The 14,424-nt window shown below is 42.9% G+C and overlaps 1 protein-coding gene across 5 annotated transcripts in view; it reads left to right on the top strand.

The window, feature by feature from the left end:
• The window catches only part of FUT8 (fucosyltransferase 8), a 392,751-nt gene that overhangs the window by 144,588 nt on the left and 233,739 nt on the right, over positions 1-14,424 (top strand). The window contains exon 1 of one of the 5 annotated variants that reach the window (XM_038765687.1): positions 4,727-4,752. The exons of the other annotated variants lie outside the window; for them this stretch is intronic. The gene's annotated coding sequence lies outside the window, so the exon portion shown is untranslated. Of the gene's footprint in view, positions 1-4,726; positions 4,753-14,424 lie in introns of those variants that run through there. 5 annotated transcript variants of the gene reach the window in all.

Here is a 14,424-nt window from a genome sequence, read left to right as displayed (position 1 = left end):
TGAAGTGACTACAAGAGCATTCATTCACTCAATCATATTTATTGAGTGCTTACTGTGTGCAGAGAACTGTACTAAGTGCTTGGGAAGTACAAGTCGGCAACAAGATAATTAGGTTGGAAACAGTCCCTGTCCCACATGGTGTTCATAATCTAACTAGGAGGGAGACCAGGTGTTTAATTTTATAGATGAGAAAACTGGGGCACAGAGAAGTTATGCAACTTGTCCAAGGTCACACAGCAGGCAAGTGGTGGAGTCAGGATTAGAACCCAGGTCCTCAGTGGCATTAATTGAGTGCTTACTGTGTGCTGAGGACTCTACTAAATGCTTGGATAATACAGCACAGGTCTGGGAGTCAGACAAACCTGGATTATAATAATAATAATAATGGCATTTGTTAAGCGCTTACTATGTGCAAAGCACTGTTCTAAGCACTGGGGGGATACAAGGTAATCAGGTTGTCCCACTTGGGGCTCACAGTCTTAATCCCCATTTGACAGATGAGGTTACTGAGGCTCAGAGAAGTTGTGACTTGCCCAACGTCACACAGCTGACAAGTGGCGGAGTCAGGATTAGAACCCGTGACCTCTGACTCCCAAGCCCATGCTCTTTCCACTGAGCCACGCTGCTTCTTTTATAATCCCGGCTCCGCCAGTTGTCTGCTTTGTGATCTTGGGCAAGTCTCTTAACTTCTCTGTGCCTCAGTTACCTCCTCTGTAAAATGGGGATTAAGACTGTGAACCCCATGTATCTACCCCAGCTTTTAGAACAGTGCCTGGCACATAGTAAGTGCTTAACAAATATCATAAAATAAGAAACAACAGCAAGGAAAAACAGTTTGTAGGTATGTTCCCTGCCCACAATGAGCTTAATCTGGTGAATTCATGCAGTGTGGACAATTCTGAGTAATTCCGCTCTCCCGTCACTATTGTTCTCATTCTGAGGGACTGTCCTTGATTGTCAACAGGATATTTGACTGGTATCTCTTTGCAGGCAGTCTACTTTGTGTATGAATGCTCATGTGGCTGTACTTCATGTTTGAAGCTGGTGCTATTTATCCTTGTCCCTGATCACTTAATGTGCCTCAGTTCCCTCATCTGTAAAATGGGGATTAAGACTGAGCCCCACATGGGACAACCTAATTACCTTGTATCTCCCCTACCGCTTAGAACAGTGTTTGGCACATAGTATGCACTTAATAAGTACTATTATTATTACAAAGCATGAGGCTGGGATGACCGATCCATTCCTCAGTGCCTACACACCAAACCAGTCCTCTGCTTTGCGGAAGTCCTATCTTATAAAATACGTTCTGCTGTTTTAAAATATGGATTTTATATCCTGGTCCTCATGCTTCTGCTTCTGTCTTCATTGCTACCTATATCATGGGTAATTGAGCCTCAGCCTTGAAGTCCTTCAACTGTTTTCTGATTCAACTCTTCAAATGTATCAAGAATATGCTAGAATAAATTAATACAGAATGTAACCCATGTTATGATACATTGATATCATGGTACAATAGAAAATAAGTGGAAAACTGATGTTAGAATAATAACGATTGAAAGCACTCCTCTTTCTATTGGAAATGATTCACTGCATCACCTGACTTCTTTGAATGTTTATACAATTTATAGGCCCAGTTCTGGGTCCCCTTCTATTCTCCATCTACACCCCCTCCCTCTCAGTATATTTGTACATATTTATTACTCTATTTATTTTATTAATGATGTGTAGAGATCTATAATTCTGTTGATCTATTTTGATGTTATTGATGCCTGTCTACTCGTTTTGCTGTCTGCCTCTCCCCCTTCTCGACTGTGAGCTCGTTGTTGGGTAGGGACCGTCTCATTTGCCGAATTGTACTTTCCAAGCACTTAGTACAGTGCTCTGCACACAGTAAGTGCTCAATAAATGTGACTGACTGACTGACTGAATGAATGAATGAACTTGGTAAGTGTTATGGAAGAAACCGTTACGGGAGAAACTCGTGTCCCACCAAAGGGGAAGGGTTAGGTTTCTCCTTAGTTGAGGGTGTCGTACCCAAGGTGCAGGAATGAATGAGACTCACAAGAGAGAAGTCAGATAGAGTAGGAAAGGTAGGAAAGTGGCTGTCTGCCCATTCACCCCGGGATGGGGTGTGAGTGACAAACAGCCCCGATCCCAGCAGCTTCTTCCTCTTTTATTTGGTTCCCCCTCCGCGCTACACAAAGGATTCCCTTGCGTGCGAAACCCTGGCATTCCTAGATCATGAGTTGTTACAACCCTTTGTCCATCATGGTCTGATTAGTGTCAGAATCCCTGTTATCAGGATGTTATCAGGAGATAACGGCCCACACAGGATGGAGATGTCCCCGCTTTGATTAATGTAGGCTTGCACACACTGGAGTGCCCTCGGTCTGCACAAAATGGAGGGTTACTGTCGGTATGCACAAGATGGAGGCAGTCATGCCAAGTCCGCTGGCGGACAACAGTAAGGAATTCGCAGCCCAGGTGCTGTTACACTCTATTTCGCAGTGCACCCATTGCTCCACTGACTATGATTCTGTTTTCTAACTCTTTATCCAGCTATCATTGGACAGTGTACTGCCTAGGTATGAGAATTCTAGGCTCTGTGTTCTGCACCAGGGTGAATTCCAGATAATTAGATCAAATGATGTCACTAGCCACTAAATGCTCACAGTACAAGTGACGGGGAGACAGACTCTCAGCACAATAATGGGGCGTAAGAATGCCCACCAGCTGCTGGGTAAAACCATGATTATCTCTGCCACGACTCCCACCTACCCGTGTTACTAAGAATTCTAAAGGTAGCCTTCTGGCGTGGTGTGGTGCTGTAGGGGTGGGGTGACTGGTCCGGAACTCTAGCTTCACCTTTTAATACAAATATCAGATGAAAATGTATCATGCCATAGCCTGTCAGTTCTCCCGATTGTGCTGATTGTGGTTAAGTATCCCTTGTTAAAGAAAACTTGCATTGTCTTTCTTATGCCAGGATGACACTGCATGAACACATGTAGCTGTTTCATCCTATACTGCAGCTTGGGTCTTATTCAGACAGGAGAGTGTTGTTGAAAGAGCCTTCCCTTTCAATCAGCTGAGTCAATCAGTGGTCACATTCTATCTGAAACACATCGTGAAAACACTTTCCATTTCCAGTCTTAATTGTTTAATGGTTTACTTGAATGTCCAGAGGCTTCAACCTCAGGGAAAGGATACAGTAACTCCTATTGGGATCATGACATTTGGGTCAGAGAATATAAACAAAAAACAGCATCTCATCCAGCTGCCTTCTGTGCTTTCTCAGATAGCAGTAATGAAAAGAAAGCATTTTAATCTAAAGTAATTGTTTTGTGAGTAGTCGAAGAACTCATCAGCCCTGAAATTTTCTAGTGTGTGTATTATCAGAGAAATTGCTAATAAACCACTGTTAAAGTTTAATTGGGAAATTTAGGTCAAATCATAATTTAAGCACAGTCTGTGCAGAGTTGAATCAATAGTAACTTCTTTGACTTAATCACAGAAGAAAAATTGATGTCTGTGGTATAGTGGGTTGAATGATTAAGAAGTAATGATTTACGGATTTGCATTCTTAGATAATATTGGTCCATGAACTTTAATTTAAGGCTTGTTTGAATGTGAAGCAAATTGATAAGTATCAGCGGTGAATTGTCATTGCCCCTCTCTTTTGAACTAATAACTCTGCTATTGTTACCCAGTTAGGTAAGTGTGCTAGTAGCCACCGTTATTCCAAAATAGTCTGTTAGCTTAGTGCTGGCTGACTTAATCACAGAAAACTTTTCAGGCATTTAAAAGGATTGAAAAGAACTTAACAGCCAATTTAAAACTAATCAAAATGTTTAATTTCACTCTCCAGTTGTACCAAAAGACTACCCTAGATATTACTGCTCTGAATACTTCAAAATATTGTCTTGCTCATATTCATTCCATGAATATGTATGACTGCTGCATGGGCACTAAAATTGGGACAGAACAATGCCAGATGTAATAAGGAAGCATTTAAACCCAAGGAATCCTAGTTTATGTTTTTGTCTACATATCAGACATTTGTTTAGGTTTAATACAGACTAAATAATGATATGGTCTATGCCCTCAAGGACCATGATATAACAAAATAATTTTAAGAAATGAATGTGGTGGTAGCATTGTTAAATACAAGAAACTTTTGCACAGGGAAGGAGATGAATTTATGGCTTAAATGTTAATAAATGGTAATAGAATCATATTCATTCAATCACATTTATTAAGCGCTTACTGTGTGCAGAGCACTGTACTAAGCACTAGGAAAGTACAATTCAGTGATAAAGAGAGACAATCCCCGCCCACACCGGGCTTACAGTTTGACCGGGGGGGTGGGGGGGAAGACAGACATCAAAACAAGGAAACAGGCATCAATATAAATAAACAGAATTACAGATATATACATATATGAATAAGTGCTGTGGGGCGGGGAAGAAGGGGGAAGAGCAAAGGGAGTGAGTAGAGGTGACATGGAAGGGAGGGGGAACTGAGGACAAGGGGGCTTAGTCTGGGAAGGTCTCCTACCCTCTCTCCCTTCTGTTTTATCCTTACCCCCTCAGCCCCACAACACTTATATTCCTATCTGTAATTTATTTTAAAATCTGTCTCCCCCTCTAGAGTGTAAGCTCCTTGTGGACAGGGAACATTTCTACCAACTGTGTTGGAGTTTTCTCCCCCAAGGGCAGAATTTAAGGATCTGTACACAATAAGCACGCAGTAAGTACAATTGATTAATTGGCTGTAGTGATTGTGCCAGTATGACAGAATTGGGGCCATAAGATGAATGAAGAGTATAATGGATTGAATGCAGTCAAAATGCTGCTGAAATGCAAATTGAATTATTTGAATAGTATGGCTGGAGGAAGAATTGACCTCTATGTTTTGCATATTTTGTTTTCTAAATGCTTCCATTTTAAAAAACCTTTCACACTGCTTTTGGGAAAGAAAATGGATAACTTCATCACCTTAATAGAATTGTGTAGCTTATCTGGATTTTCAAATTGATCTTTTCAATCCATGAATATTAATGGAATATTAGAATTCTTGGTAGGCATTATGTTCTTTTTCACTGAAACACAATTTTATGTAATGGAAAAAATTGTATAGCTAACTTCTCAGGAGTTAAGTTATCAAGTTTTTGGTTTGATGTGGGAGAACAGGTGGTGACGACTAAAGCACATCATTCATTCAATCGTATTTATTGAGCACTTACTGTGTGCAGAGCACTGTACTAAGCACTTGGGAAGTACAAGTTGGCAACATGTAGAAATGGTCCCTACCCAACAGCGGGCTCACAGTCTAGAAGGGGGAGACAGACAACAAATCATAGTAACAAAATAAAATAAATAGAATAAATATGTACAAGTAAAATAGAGTAATAAATATGTACAAACATATATATATATATATATATATATATATATATATATATATATATATATATATATATATATATATAAAGCAGCCTGACCTACTGAATAGAGAACGGGCCTGGGAGTGAGAAGGATTTGGGTCCAGTCCTGGCTTTGCCACTTGTCTGCTTTGTGACCTTGGGCAAGTCACTTAATTTCTCTGTACTTCAGTTACCTCATCCATAAAATGGGAACTAAGACCGTGAGACTCATCTGGGACAGAGACGGTCCAAACCGATTACCTTGTTTCAGCACTTAGGACAGTGTTTTGCACATAGTAAGCGCTTAACAATATCAACATTACATTATTGTTATGATTATTACCCCAGTGCTTAGAATAGTGACTGGCACATAGTAATCAAAAAACAAACAGACAAAAAAAAAACACTGACCCATCCCTCAAGATTCCCTGTTGATGAGCAGGCACAGGGTTCAGGTAGGGCATCCCTAGATGCAGGTGGGATTGGGATACTGGAAAGGACAGTCTGAATGCCAGCCATCCCATGCCCAAAGACCACAAGGGCAGACAAGATCAGGGCAACTGGGTTCTAATCTGGGCTCCTTCACTTGCCTTTTGAGTGACCATGGGCAAGTCACTTAACTTATCTGTGCCTCACTTTCCTCATCTGTAAAATGGGAAATGAAATAGCTGTCCTCTCTTCCCCTGATTTCCCCTATCTTCCATCCCTTCTGCCTCAACTTTGCACCTGAACTTCTGGAGCCCTTTGATACTCACCCAGCCCGTCAGAACTTGTGTAAATATCCCATACTCTATTTCCTCTATCAGTAATGTCCTTAGAATTGAAGGTGGATTTCAGTTTTCTACACAATGTTTGTTCCTCCATATCTTAGGATTTCAGGTGTATGGAAATTTTGACTAATTTTATGGGGTAATTTCTCTGAGGAAGAAGTAGTTTGTAAATTTGACCTAATTGTGATCACTAAAACTCATTTTCCATATTAATTTTTCATGTGTTCTTTGTTCATCTCTAAACATTGGCTAAAAATGTCATTACTCCATAGTACAATGGAGTTTTGTTCTGTTAAAATGCGGTTGTATTATAGGGTATGTTTTCCTAGATATTTTCATGGGAGAAACGGAGATCCATTCTAGAACCAAACCTGATGATATAGATGAACTATTAAGGAAGAACTGTAGAGTCCTGTAAATTTCTCCCTGTCCTGCCCTGCCCTCCCTGTTTTCCAGGGCTTTCCTGCTTGCTCTCCTCTGTCTTACCACTTTCCCTTCCCACTTCTGCCTCTTTTAAAAAAACATGAAAAGACTTAATGTGGCAGCCCTAGTGGATAGAACCCAGGCCAGGGAGTTGGAAGGTCATGGGTTCTAATCCTGACTCTGCTACTAGTCTGCTTTGGGACCTTGGGCAAGTCACTTCTCTGGGCCGCAGTTACCTCATCTGTAAAATGGGGATTGAGACTGTGAGCCCCCAGAGAGACAGGGACTGTGTCCAACCCTACTTGCTTGTATCCACCCTAGCACTTAGTACAGTGCCTGGCACAAGTAAACGCTTAATAAATACCACAGTTATTATTATTGTTACTTCTCCCCTTAGTTGGCTTTATCCTTTTTTTTTAAACTTGGCAAAGACATCAAACCAGTTCACGTGTTTTCATCCACCTGCCCCCAAATCTCAAAGGCTACTTGAGAGAGAGTATTCCTTACTACTTCCAATCATGTGGGACATCAGTAGAGGCAAAGTGTTTCGGATTCTACAGGGTCATTTAAATCCTGTCATGGCGTTCCCACTGTGGACTGTATACTCACTGTGGGCCAGGAATGTGTCTGTCAGCTCTCTTTATTGAACTCTCCGAAGTGCATACTACAGTGCTGTGTATACAGAAGTGCTCGATAAATACCACTGATTGATTGAAATAAATAATAATTATAATTATGGTGCTTGTTAAACACCTACTGTGTTCCAAGCACTGTTCTTAGCACTGGGGTACATATAGGTTAATCAGGTTGGATGCAGTCTCTGCCCCACATGGAGCTCACACTCTTAATCCCCATTTTACAGATGAGGTAACTGAGGCCCAGTGAAGTGACTTGCCCATTCATTCATTCATTCATTCATTCAATCGTATTTATTGAGCGCTTACTGTGTGCAGAGCACTGTACTAAGCGCTTGGGTAGTACAAGTTGGCAACATATAGAGACAGGTCCCTACCCAACAGTGGGCTCACAGTCTAGAAGGGGGGAGACAGATGACAGAACAAAACATATTAACAAAATAAAATAAATAGATAAATAACATGTACAAGTAAAATAAATGGAGTAATAAATATGTACAAATATATATGGGTGCTGTGGGGAGGGGAAGGAGGTAAGGCTTGGGGGTGGGGAGGGGGAGGAGGGGGAGAGGAGACTGAGGAGAGGGCTCAGTCTGGGAAGGCCTCCTGGAGGAGGTGACCTCTCCCACGTGGGGCTCACAGTCTTAATCCCCATTTTACAAATGAGGGAACTGAGGCCCAGAGAAGTGAAGTGACCTGCCCAAAGTCACACAGCTGACAGTTGGCGGAGCTGGAATTTGAACCAGTGACCTCTGACTCCAAAGCCCGTGCTCTTTCCACTGAGCCACGCTACTTCTGACGATTGTGGAATTTTAAGTTCTAACCGTGGGCCAAGCACTGAACTAAGCACTGAGAACTAGTGGCCAATTAATTTTTTTCACGATGTGTATATATCTATAAGTATATTTATATTGATGCTATTGATGCCTGTCTACTTGTTTTGTTTTATTGTCTCCCCCCTTCTAGACTGTGAACCTGTTGTTGGGTAGGGATTATCTCTCTTGGTTGATGAATTGTACTTTCCAAATGCTTAGTACAGTGCTCTGCACACAGTAAGCCCTCAATAAATACGATTGAATTGATGAATGAATGAATGGTTACAGAACTCTGACATACGGTTACGGTAGAGGTAGGGTTCGAACCCAGGCCCTTCTGACTCCCAGGCCCCGGGCTCTGTCCACCTGGGCCATGCTGCTTCTACCTCTCCCTCCACTCCTCAGAATGCCAGGTGCTGGCTACACAGATGGCCACACACCACCCTTTGCGACTTCATCATCATCATCAATCGTATTTATTGAGCGCTTACTATGTGCAGAGCACTGCCCAAGTTCACAAAGCAGACAAGTGGCAGAGCCGGCATTAGAACCCATGTCCTTCTAAGTCCCAGGCCCATGCTCTATCCACTAAGCCACACTGCTTCTCTGCAAGTTACTTCCTCTCCCAGGAGTTTGATATTCAGCTGCCTGCATAGTTTAGATGCTTCTTTGGGCTATATTGGTTTATTGTAGGAAGTATCAGGTAATGATCATTCCAGCGTCCACAACTTGTGCAGCAGCGGTAATATGAACTTCCTTCCCGACTCATATTTAATGACCTAATCAGAAAGGTGATGCTGCCAGGATCCTGGATGTAGCTTAGTTGTCCTCTTTTTTTAGTTTGTGAAAAGTTGTGTTGGTGATTTAGAGCTGATGTGAGGTATAATCAGAAGGAGAAGCCATTGCTGTTAAAATTTTCAATCCCATAATTTTTCCTCAGGTCTTAGGATCCCTTTCCAGCAATGTTTTGATCTCTCCCATGAAAATGAGTTTCTCAGACTTCCAGCTTCTCAGTCAGGTCCTTTTAGAAGCTTTCTCCTCTTCGTTGTCAGTTAGGGTGGGGGCATATATACAGATGATTGTGGTGTGGCACAAGAGATAAGCATAGCATAGTTAGGCAATCACTAATGCAGATTAGGAATATTGAGGCAAGTGATTATCTGATTGCATTCAGAGGAGAAAAAGGGAGAATCTGGTTACTCTTTTGGTGTACTGTCCCAAAGCAAGAAGTCTTAAATCGCTTAACACTGGGGAGTAGACTCCCTATCTGGCTAGCTTCTGGACAATTAGTCTCATTCTCTTTAGCAGAAGATTACTTTAGACATTTTTTCTATAAGCCATGCTTTTGTTATGCATTTTGGATAGAATGCTCTGAAGGAGTTAGGGAATGTTCTTCCCACAATGTCCAGCTGTGTGGATATTACATGGTACAGTGCCTGAAGAATTGGCTTTATCAATTAGTGATATTTTTTGAGTGCTTATTGTGTGCAGAGCACTTGGGAAAGTGAAATACAATAGAGTTGGTAGTCACAGTCCCTGTCCACAAGGAGCTCTGGCATTTGGCTCAGATGGAAATGCTATTGCATGCGTTTATAACACAAAAGTCTTTAGGAACACAACTCCAAGTTGTAATAATAATGATAGCATTTATTAAGCACTTACTGTGTGTGAAGCACTGTTCTAAGCAATGGGGGGGATATAAGGTGATCAGGTTGTCCCACATGGGGCTCACAGTCTTAATCCCCATTTTACAGATGAAGTAGCTGAGGCTCAGAGAAGTTAAGTGACTTGCCCAAGGTCACACAGCAGACATTTGGCGGAGCCAGGATTAGAACCCATGACCTCTGACTCCCAAGCCAGTGCTCTTTCCACTGACACTTTCCACTGACGCTATAACTCTGACTCTTCTTGTCCCATGTAATTCTGATAGTCCAAGGAGCATTTGTTATCATCTGTGTTTGGAAGATTTTTTTCCTATTTAATAGCAATAATAATAATAATGGTATTTGGGGAAGCAGCGTGGCTCAGTGGAAAGAGCCCGGGCTTTGGAGTCAGAGGTCATGGGTTCGAATGCTGGCTCCGCCACTTGTCAGCTGTGTGACGTTGGGCAAGCCACTTCACTTCTCTGGGCTCAGTTACCTCATCTGTAAAATGGGGATTAAGACTGTGAGCCCCAAGTGGGACAACCTGATCACTTTATAGCCTCCCCAGCGCTTAGAACAGTGCTTTGCACATAGTAAGCACTTAACAAATACCACCATTATTATTATTATTATTATTGTCAATGCTTACTATGTGCCAAACACTGTTCTAAGCGCTGGGGTAGATACAATGTTGTCAGGTTGTCCCACGTGGTGCTCACCGTCTTAATCCCTATTTTACAGATGAGGTGACTGAGGCATAGAGCAGTTAAGTGACTTGCCCAAAGTCACACAGCTGACAAGTGGCAGAGCTGGGATTAGAACCCATGACCTCTGACTCCCATGCCTGTGTTCTTTCCACTTAGCCACGCTGCTTCTCTATTTGCTCCCTTAGATTAAGGGTGTCCAGTTGTGGTCTTCTGGCGAACCTGCTTGGGGTGCAGTGAGGCAGGCAGTGTTTCAGGACACCTTTTCTAAGTCCTCCTCACCATTCAGGGTGAGCAGGGCCTTCGTAAATGAGCTGCTCATGCACCCAGGGTGTTCCCAGACCCTGCGGCCACTTCCTCAGCAACTGAACAATCGATGCATTGGGCCCCTATTGCTCAAGGATTTTTCATTTCCCACTTTTGGCAGCATGGGTTTATTTTCCCGTAGTAGATTTTCCCTTTCCCCATTGATCAATGACACGCTTTGTTATACACCTGGCTGGGCTGAAGGTTTAAGTACGTGCCCCAGAATTATAACTCTTCCCATCCTTGTAACTAATAGTTACCTATGTCTGTTGTTAGGAGGGTGAAACTGTGAAAAAGTTCAGCCTTACAGGAAGAGTGGTATAGTATATATATGTGTCTGTGTGTGTTTATATGTATATATATACAGACACATACACACATATGGTATAGTGCTGATATTTGTTACATGCCTACTTAGGATGAAGCTCTATAAACCCAGGCATCAGTTGGGACCTTCCCACTCCTTCCCCAACCCAAGTGCAATCTGTGGACTTTTCCTTGAGTTGGGGAGCCGGGGAAAGGGTTCTTCCGGAGGGCCTGTCTGGCCTCTCACCCTAAATTACAAATAGATGTAGAATTTTCATGTTTAAAAGTAAATAATTCAAGATGCAATTAATTGTTTTTATCAGTCAATCAATCAATCGTATTTATTGAGTGCTTACTGTGTGCAGAGCACTGTACGAAGCGCTTTGGAAGTACAAGTTGGCAACATATAGAGACGGTCCGTACCCAACAGTGGGCTCACAGTCTAGAAGGGGGAGACAGAGAACAAAACCAAACATATTAACAAAATAAAATAAATAGAATAGATATGTACAAGTAAAATAGAGTAACAAATATGTACAAACATATACATATATACAGGTGCTGTGGGGAAGGGAAGGAGGTAAGGTGGGGGGGATGGAGAGGGTGAGGAGGGGGAGAGGAAGGAGGGGGCTCAGTCTGGGAAGGCCTCCTGGAGGAGTTGAGCTCTCAGTAGGGCCTTGAAGGGAGGAAGAGAGCTAGCTTGGCGGATGTGGGGAGGGAGGGCATTCCAGGCCAGGGAGATGACGTGGGCCGGGGGTCAACAGTGGGACAGGCGAGAACGAGGCACGGTGAGGAGATTAGCGGCAGAGGAGCGGAGGGTGCGGGCTGGGCTGGAGAAGGAGAGAAGGGAAGTGAGGTAGAGGGGGCGTGGTGATGGTCAGCCTTGAAGCCGAGGGTGAGGAGTTTCTGCCTGATGCGTAGGTTGATTGGTAGCCACTGGAGATTTTTTTTTGTTTTTGTCAGTTGCTCTAAACAGTAAGGGTAAATTATGGCTAACATTCTTTAAAAAATTCAGGTTTCATTTTAGTTTACATTTTTAAGGTTCACATCCTCAGCATCGGCATAAAAAAAGGGTGTTTTTGGAAATTCTGCACCTTTCTGGCAAATGCAAATGTCTCTACATTCCAGCTACCAGTTAAGGTACACTGCATAAGAGATACCCCCACTGGGTCAGACCAATGGTATGTCCAGGCCAGAAGTGGCACCGGGAAGTTTGGAGGATCCCTGTTTGCTTTTCCTCCTTGACATCCATTGTAATGTATACTATCCCATCACAGCTCCAATTTTCCATCTGATAGTGCAGCTCAGCCATACATTTCTCCAAGCTTACTACTTGAGAAGCACTGTGGCTCAATGGAAAGAGCACGGACTTGGGAGTCAGAGGTCATGGGTTCTAATCTCAGCTCCGCCACTTATCGTCATCATCATCATCATCAATTGTATTTATTGAGCGCTTACTATGTGCAGAGCACTGTACTAAGTGCTTGGGAAGTACAAATTGGCAACATATAGAGACAGTCCCTACCCAACAGTGGGCTCACAGTCTAAAAGGGGGAGACAGAGACCAAACATACTAACAAAATAAAATAAATAGAATAGATATGTACAAATAAATTAAATAAATAAATAGAGTAAAAAAATATGTACAAACATATATACATATATACAGGTGCTGTGGGGAAGGGAGGGAGGTAAGATGGGGGGATGGAGAGGGGGACAAGGGGGAGAGGAAGGAAGGGGCTCAGTCTGGGAAGGCCTCCTGGAGGAGGTGAGCTCTCAGCAGGGCCTTGAAGGGAGGAAGAGCACTAGCTTGGCGGATGGGCAGAGGGAGGGCATTCCAGGCCCGGGGGATGACGTGGGCCGGGAGTCGATGGCGGGACAGGCGAGAGCGAGGTGCGGTGAGATCAGCGGCGGAGGAGCGGAGGGTGCGGACTGGGCTGTAGAAGGAGAGAAGGGAGGTGAGGTAGGAGGGGGCGAGGTGATGGACAGCCTTGAAGCCCAGGGTGAGGAGTTTCTGCCTGATGCGCAGATTGATTGGTAGCCACTGGAGATTTTTGAGGAGGGGAGTGATATGCCTAGAGCGTTTCTGGACAAAGATAATCCGGGCAGCAGCATGAAGTATGGATTGAAGTGGAGAGAGACACGAGGATGGGAGATCAGAGAGAAGGCTGATGCAGTAGTCCAGACGGGATAGGATGAGAGCTTGAATGAGCAGGGTAGCGGTTGGGATGGAGAGGAAAGGGCGGATCTTGGCAATGTTGTCAGCTGTGTGACTTTGGGCAAATCACTTAATTTCTCTGTGCCTCAGTTCCCTCATCTGTAAAATGGGGATTAAGACTGTGAGCCCCACATGGGACAACCTGGTTACCTTGTATGCCCCCCAGTGCTTAGAACAGTGCTTGGCACATAGTAAGCGCTTAACAAATACCACAATTATTATTATTATTATTACTTATGTTTTTTCATTACACAATTTAACATATTTCAGTGTGCAGGCCTTCTGTAATGTGAAGAACTATTGCCTTTTGTTTGTTTTGAATCTGCCATATTCAAACTTCAGTAGGTGTCCTGACTTGGTTTTTTCGGATTTGGTGAACAGCAATTTCGCGTGTTTGTGTAATCTAAGATTCTTATGTGGTTTTTGTGAGGCTACATGGTTTTGGGCCGCTGCATCGCTCTGCAAGTTAACAACAGTAAAAACTTGTGGGGTGAAGAGTCCCACCAAAATGGTGTTACAAAAAAATAATCAGTGGTGGTGTGGTTAACCTAAGGAAACTCCAGACTGTCTACCAGGTAAAGAAAAATATAGTCCCCTGGAAAAATAATCTGTGATGCATTTAAAAGTGATCAAACCATCTAGTCACTTTCTAAAATACATGTCTATTTAATAACAGTGAAATCACTGACCATTTTTCACATGAACACTAAGTTGACCAAAGCTGAAAAGGGGGCTGCCAAACTACAAGTAGTTTCAGTATTTAGTGATTGTCATCTGTGAACAGATTCCCGTATGAGGCATTTACCAATTTGGTAATATGAGAAAATGTGAAAGAAGCAGTTCCTGCCCTCTCCAGGTTCGTAATCTCATGGCAAACCCAGATTTCAAACATACAGTAAGAACAAGAGGATTAATCAATCATATTTCTTCAGCTCTTACAGTGTGTAGAGCAGTGTATTTTTAGCACTTGGGAGAGTATAATACAACAGAGTTGGTAGACATGTTCTCTGCCCGCAGTGATCTTACAGTCTATAGTGGGGGACAGACATTAATATACATAAATATAAAATGAGTTCTGTGGAAGTGAGGGAGGGGTGAATAAAGGCTGCAAATCCAAGTGCAATAGTGGTGCAGAAGGGAGTGGGAAAAGAGGAAATGAGGGCCTAGTCAGGCAAG

Source organism: Tachyglossus aculeatus, chromosome 23 (genome assembly GCF_015852505.1).
Source record: "Tachyglossus aculeatus isolate mTacAcu1 chromosome 23, mTacAcu1.pri, whole genome shotgun sequence".
NCBI lineage: Eukaryota > Metazoa > Chordata > Mammalia > Monotremata > Tachyglossidae > Tachyglossus > Tachyglossus aculeatus.
Note: the sequence above shows the minus strand (reverse complement) of the source record. Positions and strands in the feature narration are given on the sequence as shown.